A 19,593-nucleotide genomic window follows, 5' to 3' on the forward strand; every position below is an offset into this window, starting at 1 on the left:
GATACGGTCTTCCTAAAAAAAGCAATCTAGCTTTGGGGAAGAAAAAAATCCATCTCCAAATTATGTTAATGATGATGATTGGTGGTCAGGCACTCCTCTATGCACTTTATACATATTAACTGCCTAAATCCACACACTACCTTATGACGCAAATACTTTTACAGTCCTCACTTGCCTAAGACAGAAAGAGGCAGAGAGATTAATAATTTGTCAATCCAAGGTCATACAGCTAATAAGTAAGGAAGCCATAAACTTGAAATTCCATCTCACTTCTAGCAAGTAGTTTGTTAGATATAGCAGAGATTTCACTGAAATTAGTCATGGGTCTAAATATTTAAATAGGCTTTAAAAATTCACCTTGATGCTTCCTGGCACCTTTACAAGGCCAAAGTGGAATCCAGCCCACACAAGCTGTCTGCCCAAGAGACGTATTACACGTTACAATATGGCTAGCAATAGGGGCACAGCAGAGAAACATAACGATCACTCTCTCTCCCTGCGCCACAAGCAGCTGACAGATGCACGCAGGTCTGAGTGATGTGTCTATCAGAGCAGAACAGTTTGCTCTCAGCCAGATTCATGTCTGTCCATCTGTAAAACTTAGCCACTTTCATTTAGCTTAGTTTGCACCATAAGATAACTAAAGGCAGATGAAACCATCCCTTTTCCACAACAGTTCTAACACCTTTATTCTAAGACACCTGGCACCAGGTATCAGCTCAAGAAAACTCATGACTAGGGAGGAGGTATGCACTGGGAAATTTTAGAGATAAAAATAGGAATTTGCTCCACATAAAAACCTTATATTCAGATGCTTTCATCCAACTCACACTTGCTGCTAAACAACAATGGATTTTATACAAGTGAAAAGAGACTTATTGTGGCATTTCAACTAAAGAAGAAATGCAGCTCTTGTAATTTAAGTTCAACAGTCCACATTCTGCTCCAAGGTGGCTGGTCTGGCAACTATCATCTGTGTAGCAGGCTAGCGTAGTATGATTTAATTCCATTGCTGATGCTTCCTAAAATTTCATTTTTTCCCTTTTACAGATTAAGAGCTTTCATTTTAATCATAACAGTGCTTCTAATGCCCTCCCAAACCCTAATCTCTCTGACAATGTAACTCTTGACCATAATCATCTACAGTTCTCTCATGGATGTCAATGACCAGCTAATCACTTTTAAAGAAAACTATTATTAAAGAAATCTAAAACAATCAAGTTAGCCTAACTTACACATGGTATAACCTACTTTGTATTAAGTATCAGTGAAAACTGTCCACTGTCTCTACTGGGGGAAAGGGTAAGATTTTCTCTATCTCTTTGAAGAACCTCTAAAGGTTTTGTTTTGTTTTTTTTAAAGATTTTTATTTATTTATTTGACAGAGAGAGACACAGCGAGAGAGGGAACACAAGCAGGGTGAGTGGGAGAGGGAGAAGCCGGCTCTCCGCTGAGCAGAGAGCCTGATACGAGGCTTGATCCCAGGACCCTGGAACCATGACCTGAGCCGAAGGCAGACGCTTAACGTCTGAGCCACCCAGGCGACCCTCTAAAGGCTTTCTGACAGAACCCAAAGGGTACTGGAAAGACTTTGGAGCCTCTCTACAGGATAATGCTGTCTTAAGAATATATGCCTCCAGTGCTGCAAGCCCAATCGCGTGCTGCTCGCTAGGGGTGTTGCCTCAGAGATCAGACTGGCTCGGCTCGATAAAGGATTAACACAGGCTTTTGGCTAGAGATTTACTACACCTGTCCTTGGAAAAGAAAAAACATAAAAAGAAACAGCCAGTTCAAAGCCCACATTCCTATTTTATGGATGTAAAATGTCCACATTGTTACAAGATCACCCCGGTTTTCAGCCATGCTCAGATGGTGGTTACTTGTGTAGTAGGCTGTTCAAGTGTTGTGCCAGCCAACAGGAGGAAAGGTCAGACTCACAGAAGGGTGTTCTTCATTTAGAAGAAAGCAACACTAATGATCCACACAACCTCCTGAATTTGTATCATATCGCAGAAAGCCTCATCAGTTCAGTAATTCCAGTTAATCTACCAAAATAATGTAATTATGTTTAATTTTGTAAGGTACACAATGGTGATCTCCTATTTTGGTCTCAGTTTTTTTTTTAGATTTTATTTATTTGACAGAGAGAGATACAGTGAGAGAGGGAACACAAGCAGGGGGAATAGGAGAGGAAGAAGCAGTCCTCCCGCGAAGCAGAGAGCCTGATACGAGGCTTGATCCCAGGACCCTGGGATCATGACCTGAGCCGAAGGCAGACGCTTAACGACTGAGCTACCCAGGCACCCCTGGTCTCAGTTTTTCAATAAAGTTTTGATTATGGACAAAAAAAAATAAGAATATATGCCTCAGAGGTCAGAACCCCATAATGAGGCTCTCTGGACCCTTCTGTGACAAATCCACATTAGGTGGCATTTTAAAACACTAACAGTGAACTAAAATACACTCCCAAAGTAGCACCATCGTAGAAAGCAACTACGGTAGTTCCCACACTCCCCCTTATCCAGTTTGGCTTTCTATGGTTTCAATTGCTCAGTCAACCATGCTCTGGAAGCAGATGATCCTCACGCTAGGTCACAATGCCTACATCATTCACTTTACTTCATCTCATCACATGGCCATTTGATCATTTCACATCATCACATCATCACAAGAAAAGAAGGGTGAGTACAGTAAGGTGTTTTGAGAGAGAGACCACTTTCATATAACTATTACCATATATGGTTATAATTGTTTATTATTGCTGTTAATGTCTTATATGGTGTCTAATTTATAAATTAAACTTTATCATAGGTATGTATAACAAAAAACATAGTATATATAGGGTTCAGTGCTATCTACAGTTTCAGGCATCCACTGGGAGTCTCAGAATATATCTCCTGTGAATATGGGGGAAGGGAGACTACTATAGTATAAATCTTTATAGCTGTTTGAGTTATCAAAATATCAGGTATCTAAAATTATATGGATTGATCTGATCATCAGGTAGTCATGCAATAAACATTTACTGAACCATGTGCCAGGCCCTATGCTAAGTACTAGGGTTACAAATTGTCAATTTTAGTAACCTTTTTGTCTTTTTGCCATTTTTTTCTTTTTTTTAATTTTTTTATTGTTATGTTAATCACCATATATTACATCATTAGTTTTTGATGTAGTGTTCCATGATTCATTGTTTGTGCATAACACCTAGTGCTCCACGCAGAATGTGCCCTCTTTAATACCCATCACCAGGCTAACCCATCCCCCTACCCTCCTCCCCTCTAGAACCCTCAGTTTGTTTTTCAGAGTCCATCGTCTCTCATGGTTCATCTCCCCGTCCGACTTACTCCCCTTCATTCTTCCCCTCCTGCTATCTTCTTCTTCTTTTTTCTCAACATATGTTGCATTATTTGTTTCAGAAGTACAGATCTGTGATTCAACAGTCTTGCACAATTCACAGCGCTCACCATAGCACATACCCTACCCAATGTCTATCACCCAGCCACCCCATCCCTCCCACCCCCACCACTCCAGCAACACTCAGTTTGTTTCCTGAGATTAAGAATTCCTCCTATCAGTGAGGTCATATGATACATGTCTTTCTCTGACTGACTTATTTCACTCAGCATAACACCCTCCAGTTCCATCCACCTTTTTGTCTTTTTGAAAAGCAGTATTTAAGTACTCAGGTAGAGTCACTGGAAAACTAAAGATAGATTCAACATTGACTTAACCATTCCCCCTCTTCCCTAGAAATGTATGCATTCTTTTATACCTAAATTTCCCTCTGGAATTTAATGACATGTGCATATGGGAGTGCACAGACACACCCTTGCTTTCCATAACCATGCCCTTCCCATTTCTTTTTTAAGTACTTCAAGGGGCGCCTGGGTGGCTCAGTCGGTTAAGCGTCTGCCTTCAGGCTCGGGGTGTGATCTAGAGGTCCTGGGATCAAGCCCCTCGTCAGGCTCCCTGCTCAGTGGGGAGCCTGCTTCTCCCTCTCCAACTGCTGCTCCCCCTGCTTGTGGTCTCTCATGTGTGCTCTAATAAATAAAATCTTTAAAAAATAAAAAGTAAAGGGTGCCTAGGGGGCTTAGTTGGTTAAGCGAATGCCTTCAGCTCAGGTCATGATCCTGGAGTCCCGGGATTGAGTCCCGCATCAGGCTCCCTGCGCTCAGCAGGGAGTCTGCTTCTCCCTCTAACCCTCCCCCCTTCTCGTGCTCTCTCACTCTCTAATAAATAAAATCTTTAAAAAATAAAAATAAAAAATAAAAAATAAAAAAATAATAAAGTACTTCAAAAAGGCTGAAGAAGACTAAGACTGGAAGACTTTGACTATCAGATGTAAAACTCTTAGACTGGGGCGCCTGGGTGGCTCAGTCGTTAAGCATCTGCCTTCGGCTCAGGTCATGATCCCAAGGTGCTGGGATCGAGCCCCACATCAGGCTCCCTGCTCTGCGGGAAGCCTGCTTCTCCCTCTCCCACTCCCCCTGCTTGTGTTCCCTCTCTCGCTGTGTCTCTCTCTCTGTCAAATAAATAAAATCTTTTAAAAATAAATAAAACTCTTAGATTAAGAATTTGGATACTTAAAGTCTCTCACCATTCCTCCCAGTGGCAAATCATTAATTCCATTTAATTTGCATAAGCTAATGCTGGTTTGTCAGGTTTTGGGTTTTTTTTTTAAGCAAAAGTCCTGAAAATGGAGAACCGTCTTTCAAATATTTTCAACTTGAATATCCCTAAAATGTACTTAAGAACTTGAAGTAATCTAATGCTTGATAAACAAAACCTAAAAGAGTCTAGCTTTGTAACAGTCAATAATCCTTCCTTTATTTTTAAACACCACTAATATCTGAATATTTATGGACATGATGCTTGGAGAGTAAAGATCTCAGAGAAGGTCTTATCTCAATGTTATAAACTCAGCTCCCACGCATGCTAATTTACAGGGATGTAGCTGTAATAAGTATTGAATTATTAAAGTTCTTGATATCATGTGGAGTCAGAGGTGCCATTAATATAGTCATTTAGTACCATCAGGGTGTAAATAATTTATAGAATGTACAGAGCAATCACAACACTCTGAGGAGGGGAATCAAGGTCTGCAAGCTAATTGCAAAAAAGTCCTACAGCAACACAGATACAGAGGTTTTCTTCTGCCCAGTCACGTGTGTACACTTTTGAGTCATCACCAATCTTTTTCATTTTTGAGAATCTGCAGCACTAGTAGACTATGCTGTGAACTTCAACAATAACAATACTTCAGTGAAAAGGGCCCTTCACAAAAGTTAAAAGTTAAGAACATATATCCAACAGTTTAGGTATGTCAATGCTTTACATATTTATCCAGCATAATTTGTCCGTTTGTTTTTTTTTTTTTAGAGAGAGAGCTCGGGGATGGCGGGGAGGACAGAGGGAGAGAGAGAGAATCTCCAGCATTGAGCCTGGCGAGAGGCTCGATCCCACAATCGAGATGACCTGAGCCAAAATCAAGAGTTGGCCGGTTAACCGACTGAGCCACCCAGGAACCCAAGACAGGGATTCCTGTTCACAAAACAAAGGTCAGGGGCACCTGGGTGGTTCCTGGAAGCATTTGTTTTTTGGCTGAATGAGAGATGGCTAGAGATGTTGGGTAAATTATCTTTAGGATAAACGAGATTTTATTATAGCATGAAGCATAATGTGATTCCAAATTAAATTTTCTCTCAATTTGCTCTATTTATTTGTAATACACTGTACAACACTTTTTATATGAACCCAAAAAGTTGGAGGTGGTAGGGAGATGGCAGCTTTCATTTCAAGAATCAGAGGCAGGTTTTATTTTCTTCCATGATATTTTCACTGGGTTCTTAATGACTGAAAATATTGCTTCACTGGAAGGAATACAATGACAAAACAGGAAATAGGAATCCTACAGTTACATTTTTTTAATTTAAATTCAATTAGCCAACATATAGTACATCATTAGTTTCTGATGTAGTGTTCAATGGACAGTTAAATTTAAGAATAGTTTCCATGTGGCCAGTCTGAGGCCTTGGGCAAAGCATTCAACCTCTCTAATCTTCTAACATTAAATAAGAACACTGTACCGATCTCACTCAACTGCTCAGGAAATTAAAAGAATATATATCAAATGCTTAGCATACAAATGAGTATGTATATAATAACTTATTACTGGATTGAAATACAATGATGGTCAAGCACTGTCACTTTTTCTGAGTATTTATCTATTATATATGCAGACACAATACATTTCCCAAGGTAAAACCTTAATTAATTGGAACTACTCCCCTACATTAATTTAAAAGTAGTAAACTAAATATTGCTTATGAATTCCAATTTTATGAGAAAGATTCCAAAAACAAGGCAATCCACCAAACATTTGGTCAAGTTATTAAAGTACATACCTATATCACAAGATTTGATGTTTTATAATTACCCAGTGATACCTCTACGGATCTATTCTATATACGGCCACATAATTATGAAGAGGTATCTACCAGGAATTTACTGGAATAGCAAAATCATAAAATAAAATCTAAATGTTTATTAAAATGGGATCACTTAAATACCTTATTAAAGTTCCATACAATAGAAATCTCTGCAGCCAGTAAAAAATAACACATTTTTTAAAGATTTTATTTATTTGAGATAAATAAAGCGGCTAGGAGCAGAGGGAAAGGGAGAAGCAGACTCCCCACTGAGCAGGGAGCCCGATGCGATGCGGGGCTCGATCCTGGGACTCCAGGATCATGACCCGAGCTGAAGGCAGTCGCTCAACTGACTGAGCCACCCAGGCGCCCCAAGAATAACACATTTATTTACAGATGGCACACAGTACGGCTTCGTGTATGTGCAGGCACATGTGCATTTCAAAGAAAAAAAAAGATGTGTGTAGAACTTCAAGAAGTATACCCAAGAAACGGTTAACAGTGGGTTTTCCTTAGGTGGAACAAAGGAACTGTTATTTTTCCACTTTATATGCTCCTGTACTGTTTTAATAGTCTACCATGGGAAAATATTGTCTAAATATAAAAATAAACTCACATATAAAATCTATCTACAACTAAGAATGTGACTAGAAAAAATTTTAATTCAATTACTTTTCTAAGAGATTAGAATTCTTCCTACAGAATGTTTTCAGAATGCCCTATGTTGACCAAATCAACTTAATTATGAACTGGACAAAAAAAAAAAAAAGTAACTAGATGGTTCTCTTATATTCCTAATCAGTAATATACCTCAGAAAGATAGTGGAAAATGCAAATGTACTAGACTGTTTTTGGACTGATTTATGAAACAGTAAACTCCATTTCAGAACCTAGTGTCTGGCCTTCAAATTCCAAACCAGTGAACAGAGTTTAAGTTTTAGCAAGCAGTACAAAATCATGGCATACTAATAAAATAATTCAGCAATAGCAGAACAAATGCTGTTGCTTCTACATGAAAATATACAGAAAGCTATGCATTTTCCATCATCATTAGTAAGCATTTTCTGCATATCAACTGGGTTCACGTCTTTGTATCAGACTATTTATATTTTATTTAAGTCAATAAAAAGATTTTTAGGAGTGAATGGATATTAAAGCAAGTTATCTTATCACCTACATTATTGGTAGAAAAGGAAGGTCTAATCAAAGCCAAGCACTAGTTGGATTTCTCATTATTAATGTAAACCATCATTCCTTAATATCTGCATAGTTTAACTTGGCACAAAGTCTAATATCTCTTCAAATAACCATACTTATGCTCAGGGTTGGTTTTTTCCTGAAGCAATCTGCCAAGATTCTGATTATATAAGCAAGGTGTAAGAGTGATTTTGAAAATAGATATGTAAAAAATAAAAATGTGTAAGAGGAACCCATAGTTTTGTTACAAATTTATTTATACCACACTTCACTAATGTTGCACTATTTATGATTTAACTTTAAAACTGCTAATCACCACTAATTATTCTGACAGTTATTCCTGCAGTTAAGTTTGTTACAAATAACACAATTTCTTCTGTGGGGAAAAGCTGGGGAAGGACAAGGAAAGAAGAAAGGTAAAGAATACACACATTTAAAAAAAAAAAGGGTTTACAGCAAAGTAAAGGTTGCATCAACTATTCTGTTCCTCTGGTTTTTGTCCCAAACATGAAATTAATAATTTAGATAGGATGTAGTTACTTAAACTGCTTTTATTTTTTATTTGCATCAGCTGAACATCTTAATATTTTTGATGACTGGAATATTACAGAATAAACAAGTCGAGTCACTTTGACATCGAAAAGAGAATACTGCGTAAGAATTCAAATATTTTTCAAAAATATTTTTGGGGCACCTGGGTGGCTCAGTTGGTTAAGCGACTGCCCTCAGCTCAGATCATGATCCACAATTCCCGCATTGGGCTCCCTGCTCTGCAGGGAGTCTGCTTCTCCCTCTGACCCTCCCCCGCTCATGCTCTCTCTCATTCTCTCTCTCAAATAAATAAAATCTCTAAAAAATATATACACATATTTTTGCTAAACTGTTAATATGATGTGTTTTCTCTACTGTCAAATGCCCATATTCCATTAGGACTGAAGGGCCTTTAAAAAATAAAATATACCAGGGGCGCCTGGGTGGCTCAGTTGGTTAAGCGACTGCCTTCAGCTCAGGTCATGATCCTGCAGTCCCGGGATCAAGTCCTGCATCGGGCTCCCTGCTCAGCAGGTGGTCTGCTTCTCCCTCTGACCCTCCCCCTTCTCATGTACTCTCTCTCTCTCTCAAATAAATAAAAAATAAAATATACCATACAAAATGTCATGGACCAAAGATGAAGGAAATGTATTTTCTAGCATCAGGAAGAAATGATTATCTTAATATACCAGTAAGTTTTTGAATATCCGTGTGCTGAATATATACGTTGTATATCAAGAAATGCAAAGTATTTTTAATATAATGAAACATAAGGACAATATTTTCTATAAAAATGTGTCCTTCAAAGCATAAAGGACTTTCAAAGAATTAAGGAAACCACAGATCTCAATTAACATTCAGTAAGCAACAACTGTCTGTGGTTCAGTGGTTCTCCATCACTGCTGCAGGCATCATAAGACTCTAACATACTGATGCTGGGGGCTCACCCTAAACCAATCAAATCAGAATCACTGGAGTGTGGAGCCCAAGCATTGGTATTCTGTAAAAGCTCTCCAGGTGACAGTCTAATGTGCAGTCAGCACTGAGAACCACTGCACTAGTCCAGAAATCTAGTAACCCAAAGCCTGTGGCCAGAGGATGCTGTCAAGATTCTCTCAATTCGGGGCGCCTGGGTGGCTCAGTTGATTAAGCGACTGCCTTCGGCTCAGGTCATGATCTCAGGGTCCTGGGATCAAGCCCCGCATCAGGCTCCCTGCTCAGTGGGAAGCCTGCTTCTCCCTTTCCCACTCCCCCTGCTTGTGTTCCCTCTCTGTCAAATAAATAAATAAAATCTTAAAAAAAAAAAGATTCTCTCAATTCTTTTCCTTTTCTTGCCCTACAATAAATCTGTCAACAAAGACTTGACACCTACCATTTGCCAGGCAACACACTAAGCAAACATGAACAAAACAGACATTTTTGGAGTTTATATGCTCCCTCTTGGAGTTTATAGAATGACCTTAAACTAAAGCCTCACTGGCACGGAGATGCTACTAAATCTTATTCACTATCAAGATGAAATTCCTATAAAGTAAATTCCTGGGGCACCTGGGTGGCTCCGTTGGTTGAGCATCAGATTCTTGGTTTTGGCTCAGGTCGTGATCTCAGGGTCATGGGATCGATTTAGCCCCACATGGGCTCCACACTCAACACATGGAGTCTGCTCGGGATTCTCTCCTTCTCTCTCTGCTCCTCCCCTGACACACACACTCTCTCTTAAAAAAAAAAAATAAAAATAAAAGATTCCAGGGGTGCCTGGGTAGCTCCGTTGGTTGAGCATCTAACTCTTGGTTTCAGCTGGGGTCTGGTCTCAGCGTCCTGAACTCGAGCCTCGCATCTGGCTCTGCACTCAGTGGGGAGTCTGCTTGGGTTTCTCTCTCCCTCTTCCTCTGCCCCCCATAATGCCACAGGTGTGCGCACACACGCTCTATCTCTCTCACTGAAATAAATTTTTTTTAAATGCCTATTTGTACCACAGGAGGGTGGGATAAAAGGGTAAAGGAAGAAATGGATGCTTTTATTTCTATTTAATACATTTGTTTTGCCCTTTTTAAATGAGTATATATGCCCTCTCATAATTTATATATGCTTTTTGAATTAAGATTTTTGTTTTTTTTCCCAAGATTTTGTTTTTAAGTAATCTCTACACCCAACATGGCACTCATACTTATGAGATCAAGAGCTGCATGCTCCATTGAGCAAGCCAGCCAGGCGCCCCAAAATGAGATTTTTAAAATGCATTCGTAGATAAACGCAGCAAGACATACCAACTGATTCTTTGATAACCCTTGACTACGTATTTCACTGGGGAGGAGTGGGATTTGGGCTTGGGTATGAGAGTCCATAGCAAAGCTAATTACCCTAGGTTTCTTTTCTTTGCAGTTACAGCCTTGTTTTATTCCTAATCCCGTAACTATTGTTTCCACACCCAGCAAGATCTTATCAGAAAGGGAAAAGGCTGAAGGTAAAAATCCTTAGGGATATAAAGAGCACACTGTGGCTCTTCTTTCCACGTGGTTCCAACATCTAAAATTAAGTGCCACTCAGGGCAAGGCAAGCACTGGAGGTAAAGTTAATTAACCAAAGAGACTGCACAAACAAAAGCAATCAAAACACTTTCCTTCTACCAAATGATAAAAAACAAAATTTTTAACAATAACTAGTGCTAGGTAAAGTGTGATAAGATAGTCACTCTCACAGTGCCAAAAGAAGTTTAAATTGTTAACTTATGCTGGATTCCATGTAAAATATCAAGATAATTCAGGGTAGACCTGTGTTAACAACCAACCCTAAACGATCTACAGCAAATAATGTATTAATTCAGATTTCTTAAGGCTCTCTCATTGTAGGTTTTCTTCTTAGGTATCTTCTGAACTAACCAAAAATGCCTTGAAGATTGCGAAAGATTTCGTGGGATCACATCTTCTGTTTACCACTTCCCCAGATAGACCAGGATAAAGATGAAATATGTTAAATCTTTAATGCGATGAAAGAAAAACATATTGTATATGCTTTGAAATGATTTTTGGAAGTGAAAAGGTTCATTGTAACAGCAGTATGCGAGCCAAGGACAATATATGTTAGATTCTGGAAACACCATGGTAGCATATTCCCCTTACCCCCAATGTACTTTAGGAATTTACCAGTAGGTCTGTTTCTTTTGAAGAATAAAATTAGTGTTTCTCCTAGAGTCTGGAAAGATAAGGTATGTGAAAGACGAAATGTCTTTTGAAGTATCCCAACTCTAGAAACAGGTAGCTGCTGTACAGGTTGGAATGAAGTTGTGCAGGCTAAAAACTCCTCAAACCACAGCGGCAAGCCATGACACTCTGTGTGCAACTGATTATTCACTGATATTTAGTAAATATCTAAGAGATGCTGCAAAGCCCTATAAAAACAAAGATGATCAGAATAAATGAAAGATTATTTGTGCATGGAAAAGTTCTGGTACACTCAAACAAAACAACCCACACAGAGTAAGATGAGAACTAGAGTTAGTAGTAACTTAATGTGCCTATATTTAGAATTTTTCTTTTTGTTAAAAAGAAAAAGATGATGCTAAAATGCAACTAATTAGCTAATACCCTGATTCATTCACAGTGTTTACTATGGAAAATGAGGTGCCTTGAAAAGAAACCCTCTAATAAAATATATAAAAGACTAGAGAAGCAAATGAGAAAAGACTGCTTTGAACTTGTCTTGACCTCTCCCTCCTCAGAAGACACAACCACACACTTTAATTCAATTATTTACTACATTCATTCAACAAATATTTTGAGTACTTACTGCTGATCACTGTCTACAGCAATGAACAGACAAAAATCCATGTCCTCGTGACACTTACAATCTACTGAAAAGAAGACAAAGTAAAATATGTAGCATGTCAGAAAATGATGCCTGCTAAAGACAAAAAGAGGGCCAAGGATTTGGGATTGTCTCTGGGAGAGGAGAGATAACCTCAAAGTCCTGAGATTCTTGTGGAGACTGGTGTAAACAAGAATCAAGGGCATGAGACTGGTGCTGATGGTCTCATGGCAGATACTGATTGGTGGGGAGAATGTGAGGGTGAGAGGAATGAAGACACAGGGAATCTTTCCAGTTCTTTACTCTGAAGTGTTGACTTGGAACAGGGTAGTATCATCCAGAGCACAAAGAGTTTCCCCTGACTTCTGCCTTATGGAAGCCTAGAGGCCAAGAGAAGGAAGTCCTACCTAGGTTTGATCACAGAGTGAACCAGCTTTCTAAACGCACTGTATGCTCAGTTCCATATAGCCAATCTTTCTTCTCTGTAAGAAGTATGGTAAAAATAACACAGACACAACAAAATGGATGGAGGAAGTAGAAAATAAAGGTTGATAGTAATAGATGATAGTAATAAATAAATGAGGTAAATGAGGGACCTTAGTAGAAATGAAATCACATCTGTACTGTTTTTAAAAGGACTCCTTTTCAGTTCACCACCTTGTGGTTTAAAGCAATTAAAGTTCTTTTCACATTCCAGCTAGATTATCCAACTAAAGAGTATCAAATTATGTCAATGTTATGTTTCTGCCTCTCACAGTTTTCTTCACAACATACAATGGAAGGTTGAGAGTTCATTTTCAGAAAAACATACATACATATGCAATGAACTTAAAGGCCCTCAAATCAACTTCCCTATCACTTTCTAAAACCTAAGAATGTTTTCCAAAGTGTATCATTATCCTTACCAGTATCACAATAAACGTAGAAAGGAAGGATACTACAAATTAACTGCCCCTTTATTTTTTTTTTAAAGATTTTATCTATTTGAGAGAGAGAGAGAGCACACACAAGCAGGGGGAGCAGCAGAGGGAGAGGGAGAAAGAGACTCTGCTGAGCAGGGAGCCTGGCCCAGGGCTCGATCCCGGGACTCCAGGACCATGACCTGAGCTGAAGGCAGACACTTAACCAACTAAGCCACCCAGGAACCCCTATCTGCCCCTTTAGAAAGGAAATATGAAGTATTGACAAAGCTATGCAATTTTTCCTTGACGTCACACAAGTCACTGGTAGTGAGCTCTGGACCTTTGAAGGGATGAAGGCTGACTCTACCTGTTACCTAACAGTGAAAACATTCTGCCCATGTTACTTACAGAGAGCAGCAGCTAAAGAGGTTAAAGCTCAAGTCACATCCAAGTTCGGACTTTCCTAGAGTTACTCAATATAAGTTAATGTCCTCTTTGTATCTAAAGAACTCATCTGTTCACAACTATTCTAAAAAAACAAATGCAAACAAGTCTTAAAGTTACCATAATGAAAACAGAGAGATAAGAAAGAAACCAGAAGTAACTACATATGAAATTTAATCTAATATAGCAGTGATTCCCCAATACTGATCCATGATAAAGTTTTTACCAGTCCACAGTGGAATGAAAACAGGAAGGACAAGATTACAAGTTTACCATAAAGCTAAATATATTTAATCTACAGAATTGTCCTTATTTCTAAAATTATGTACTTCCTAATTTTTTGGTGCTGTCATGAAATGACCATGACAACAAACAACTGGAGAATAGGGGTTCTAATGGTGTCACTTGGCAAAACAAGAATTTGATACATTTGGTCCTCCAATTCCTGCGTGTGTGTGTGTGTGTGTGTGTGTGTGTAAAATCAGAATAATGTGATACAGAGCTTAGCACCCATGGACAATCCAATCAAATTTTGAATAACCAAATAAAATTTGAAAAGAGTTTCTGATAACAGAGAAGCATAAAGACAGAATCTAAATAGGTTTCTGTCTAGGAAAAATTCCATTTCTTCCTACCTTTATTCATATATACAATCCTCCTAACACCAGATGTATGATTCCCCCCCACACACCAACCAATTCTCCAACACCAACTGGCTGTCCCACAATGCAGTTCCAACATTAATGGGAATTAGAGCAGACCCTACAAGTTAAGAGTTCAGTCCCTGAAGACTACCCCCCAATTCAGCCCCACAGCCCATCTCACTTCTCCGTAAGAACTATGGTAAGGAGCACCTGGGTAGCTCCTGGGTAGCTCCTGGGTAGCTCCTGGGTAGCACCTCAGTCAGTTAAGCATCTGCCTTCAACTCAGGTCGTGATCTCAGGGTCCTGGGATCGAGCCCTGTGTCGAGCTCCCTGCTCAGCAGGAAATCTGCTTCTCCCTCTCCCTTTGTCCTTCCACCACCATCACTGCCCCCACCCCACTCATGCTCGCTTTTTTTTATTTTAAAGATTTTATTTATTTATTTGAAAAAGAGAGAGAGAAAGCACAGAGGGAGAGTGAGCAGCAGACTCCCCCCCCCGCCCCCTGCCAAGCAGAGCCTGAAGCGGGGCTTGGTCCTAAGACCCCGAGATCACAACCTGAGCTGAAGGCAGAGGTCCAACCGACTGAGCCACCCAGGCACCCCTCTAATAAATAAATAAAAATCTAAAAAAAAAAATTAAAAAAAAAGAAGTATGGTGAAAATATCACAGACACAAAAGTTAAGTATAAGTAGTAGGCACTGTGTCAGGAATCAGAGTCAAAGAACAAGTATTAGAGCACAAGATGCTCCCAATGCTCTAATCACTTGGAAATTTCAAGGATTTCAGGAGCTCTGTGCCACCAACCAGGGTCAGAGACCAATATATATTTTTTATATTATTTCACAGCCCACCTTGGTCTCTGGCCACAGACCCCCTTAAAGCAAAAAGATATACAACTCAAAAGATACTGACGCATTAGAATCCCATTCAGTCATTAATATTTGCACTAGTCCATCATCATCTCATATGAAAATGCTTTCCAGGCAAGGCCACTCATGTTCACAGGCTTCCAATCTTGTGAGGTCACAAAAGCAGGAGTGGTGTAGGCAAACACAGTTTCAGCCAGGCATCTGGTATAACTAAGAGATGATATCTTACTCTGAGCCCCTTTTGAGGTGTTAACATTGGATTTCCCTCATTATCCAACCCATTTATTCATTCCTTTACCCTCAGCTACTATTGCTCCTTCTCTCCACTTATACCCAAACTCTCCCCACTTTGGAAGAGACATCAGGTTCGGCTACTGTGCTGACCTAGATTGCAAACAGCAATAATAGTCTAGTAGGTACCACCTCCCCCTCAGTCCTCTCCATTCCGTTGGGGAAAGGTTATATAGATATAGAACCACTAGGCTATTCTTGCCACCAAGCAATAGAGTGGCATTCACTCTTAACCTCCATTTTGCCAGATAAGGTGAAGGTACAACCCACCCCATCAGGCCCTTAGGATTCTAACCCAAGCTTAAAAATACAGTTTCTTGCTAAGGAATCATCCCTGTTTTCAGCACTTTGTATTTGCAGCCCTGGTCCTATGACCAGTGTATCAAGCACAAAAGAAAAAAGTTGAGGTGATGTGAAGAAGAAAAAGTACAGTCATTAAGCAAAGATAAGAACTTGGTAACTTGGTAAGAACTGCAGAGTCGCCCCGCATCCTTTGCCACCCCCTTTCCCCCAGATCCACCAGAAAAAAAAGAGGACTCTGCCTGGTGGGGCCGCTCCTTTAGCTCCACTTCATGATGAATGAGAGCACTCTCAGGAGCTCATGAACGTAAGCCATACATTCAGATGTTTACCTCCCATTCTACACAACCAATGTTTTCATTGCCCACTCACTTCTCTATTAAACTAGTACTCTGAGGAGGACATCTCTCTGCCCATTGGCTGGACACTATGAGCTGTATATTCCTCGGTCATGGTCAACCATCCCAAACTGTTATAATTATCTTCTGTGTCCAGTTCTTCTTTAGTACTCTGAGCATTTGCATCTACTGTCAGATAAGCAAAGCCCAGTCCAGACTCAGTGTCTACTCCTATCAGGACCCATTTGTAAACTATCATGGTTACAGCATCAGTCTCATTTGCCACCTATATGCAGGGCCTTCCCAATGGGAATCTGCCACCTAGCCATCTACAATCTCTATTTTGCTTGCAGATAAAACAGTTCTTACGGGCATTTTGTGCCTCAGAAGGTACAAGAGGATTATATCTAGATTCGGTCATCTTTGCATTGCTGCATGCCCCATTACTCACTTATGTCATGGGCCCAGGTGGCCACCTCAAGTAAGCACACAGGGATATTGCCTGTTGATTCCAACTGCCTTACAAACCTGAAAAGGGTTCTTCTGATGAGCATCGATATGTCCTACCTTAATGCACACTTCAAATTCCTGCAGCGATTTCCATAGGGCTGTGCCCTAGGTGCGCATCCCTTTAATAGGCCAGGTTTCCACTGTTCTTCTACACAGCCATATGGCCAAGCCATTGGCCTCTGCCTATGAAACAGTAAAAACCCAAACACAGGGGCGGCTTTTACCACTGTTCAATTCATCCATGCTGCTAGAAAAACAGCATGCAATTCAGCCCACCAAGCTAATCTGTCTTTACCTTCTCCATTCAGAATGGTGGCCTTCCAAACAGGAAGTTCACCTTGGAACTGCCATCCACAAACCAACTAGCTCTTTGTTGGGCCAGTTATAAGCTGTTTATAGGACACTGCCCAAGTGACAACAGAATCCAGCAGCTCCTCACACAGCTCCCAAGTCAGTCTTAGGGGGAAAGAGGCTCCCTTGAGTAGCTCCTCCTTGCATTTTCCATTTTATTACAGAACTCTTCTGGGCACTGCCCTACCTATTGAAGTGTTATCTGACATTGTGCAAGACATCATAAGTATTTCAGTTTTCAAGTTTATGACTTTATGAGTCACAGTGGCTGTTTCAATTACTGTCCAATAGCAAGGCAATAATTGCCCTTCAAGTGGGAATTCTCTAGTCCAAAGTCCAGTAAGTCACTGCTGGCAGGCACTCACAGTGCCTGCCATAAGCCCCAGTCTATGGAACACTACAGTCCACTATCGCACAGAGAATTTGTCCATACGAGCACCTGGACTTCTACACTGTGTGGGCTTGGGCAATCTTACTGGTTCCCCTTTAGTGTATCCAATTAATATTGAAAGGTGGATTTACCTGACTTCTGTTTTACAATAATAAAGGAAATATTCCCCAGTCAGATATAAGGTCCATCTCCCTAATACAATCAGGTAAAAACCTGTTCAAACACACCAATTCTCACAAACTTTCACTTTACATGCCTAACTGTAGCCTCCATTAGGACCTTATTAACAGGTTTTGGTTTTACAATACTAGGGCAAAGTGTTCCCCACGCCAGACATAACTCATTACCATAAAACATTCAGGTAAAGGAGACATGACTTCTTTACATAAAGCCTTGTTTAAACATTCCAACTTTCAAAATCCTATCAACCCTTACATGTTTATAGTCTCTCAACTGTATCAGGGCTTTATCAATGGGTTTTGGTATTTGGTACCACAGTGCAAGAGGCTCCCATATCAAGGAAATCCTGGGAACTTTCCTTCTCCACCTCCTGACCATTTTACCCACTCTTGTGCAAAAGGCTTTGGGTCTTGCCCAGGGATGAAGCCAAGGGACCCTAGCCCTTTGTCAGTTTTTAGCTCATTTAATCTATCTACCCAATGCCCCAAGCAATTACTAGTCACATTACTCATTGTAATCTCTGCCTTCAGATTTTTAAATTTCTCCAAACTGGGGTAAATATATTTGTTTGGGGCCCTTTATGTTAGGGTGGAGAGGAACCAGAAAAAGGTCCCTTTGGCCTGCCCAATCTAAATAGTGTTATACTAAAATCTTTGTTTTAACCCCATCAATATCTGTTTTATTCATCCCATTTCTTAATAACCATCTAAAGCTTTCCATTCTGCTGGGTTGAATCCCATGATTCTTCCCTTTTTCCTTTGTTTTGCTCCAAATGATATTTGCTTTATTCACCTTATTTCTTAAAAACTATTTAAAATTTCCTACCTTGCTAAGACCAGTCCCTTGATTCTCTCCTTTGCCTTTCCTCTTTCTCTTGCTAATTAACCTAATGTTTTTATTAACAGTGATAAAACCTGGGAGGGGAAGCTGAGACAGCAAATACATAAGGCTTCCCCAACTGTCCCTCGGTTTTGCAGCACTTAAGGTTATATGGGGTGTTCACGTAAAAGAGCTCCCCTTAATCACAGCACTTACTATCAATGGAGTAACATATTCAGCAGATGAATATTCCAGTTATCATAATCCCATACAGCTCATATATGAAGCATACCAACTGCTCCATTGGGGGTGTTCCGCTTGGCATTTATAGGGCCGGTTGGGCAGTCCCCATTATCAGGGTAAACAAACCTTAGAGTGGCTTTTATCCAGTCCACCAGGCTGGCTGTTCCCTCGGGAATAACCTGCTTTGGGTCCGGATCACATAGAGCCATCTGTGATTGCTCCATAGTGAGCTGTGGACTCTGCACCAACCCAAACATGGTCTCCCACATTACAGCATTTAAAACCAGATACTACTCCTAAGTTAATTACTCTCACAATCCATTTTAATAAAGGTTCTTCAGGAAACTAATTACTGATCCACAGAATGAAAACAACTCCTTCACATAATATTCCCTGGTTTCAATAGTTTCTTGGTTTTGCCCTCCCCCTACATACACCAATGGTCTTGGTGACCAGAGGTTTTGGAGGTAACTTTGTAGTCTTTGCATAATTTACCCTTTGGGGGGGCAGCTTTGAGGCTAGTAGCCAAAACTCAGACTCACTGAAATCTGATCTCCGTCTAGCATCAAGTTCTGATCCAGAACTCCATTTTAATTTCATTTTCACTATCACACGTAACAATAGCCAAAGGACTTAACGTTTCACCTTTTCCTTATTAGTTTCCATTCCCTTACATATCCAGTGAACCAAAGTGCTGGGAATTAGATCCATCTCTAAATTCCATTTGTAACTTTTATCTTTAGTAACTGAGAGCAGCACAGCTGCTGCTCCATTCCAGAGGGGAACATGCCACCCAGGAATCAATGGCTCCACATTCCCATCTTTTTACCCGCTCTCTTCCCAAACCACGTTTCCATGAGCCAAGGCCATTCTAGTGAATCTCAATTCTGTGACACCAAATGTCTATGAAGAACTCCCTGGGTTAAAAGGAAAAAATATTCAAGGACACCTGTTAAAACCTCATGAGGAAGACTTTATTCAAGGTGGTGCAGGTTTTCTCTTCAGGTATAGGGACCACCGTGGTGACATTTTGCAGTAAGGGGGGATCAGGTTCAACTCCAAATACTGCATGGGCAAGTGGGAATTTATAGCCAAGGAGCAGGGTGGTCAGCCAAAATCAGTGGATGGAAAATCACTAAAAGGTAAAAACAGGGATGTGGTGGGTTCTGGCTAAGCGGATTCTTACTGAAGACAGGCCTCGGTGACGAGTCATCACCTGGAGAACGTTAGAAGATGAGAAAACCAGATATCAAGGGTGTGATCAGATACTGAGGGTGAGGGCTTCTTGCTTAACTGACTTAGCAGGGTTCTTGCTAAAACTGCATTTTACAAGAACGTATACAGATGA

At 40.2% G+C, this 19,593-nt stretch overlaps 1 protein-coding gene and 1 pseudogene across 4 annotated transcripts in view; one reads left to right on the forward strand and one right to left on the reverse strand.

Moving 5' to 3' along the window:
- The window catches only part of LRIG2 (leucine rich repeats and immunoglobulin like domains 2), a 68,383-nt gene that overhangs the window by 38,709 nt on the left and 10,081 nt on the right, over nt 1-19,593 (reverse strand). The gene's annotated exons all lie outside the window — the stretch shown is intronic.
- On the forward strand, nt 1,813-1,975 carry LOC114207924 (small ribosomal subunit protein eS27-like pseudogene; annotated as a pseudogene).

The sequence above is a fragment of the Eumetopias jubatus genome, unplaced genomic scaffold (genome assembly GCF_037043125.1).
Source record: "Eumetopias jubatus isolate StellerSeaLion01/CBP00866 unplaced genomic scaffold, mEumJub1_p1.0 scaffold_4, whole genome shotgun sequence".
In the NCBI taxonomy this organism is placed as follows: domain Eukaryota; kingdom Metazoa; phylum Chordata; class Mammalia; order Carnivora; family Otariidae; genus Eumetopias; species Eumetopias jubatus.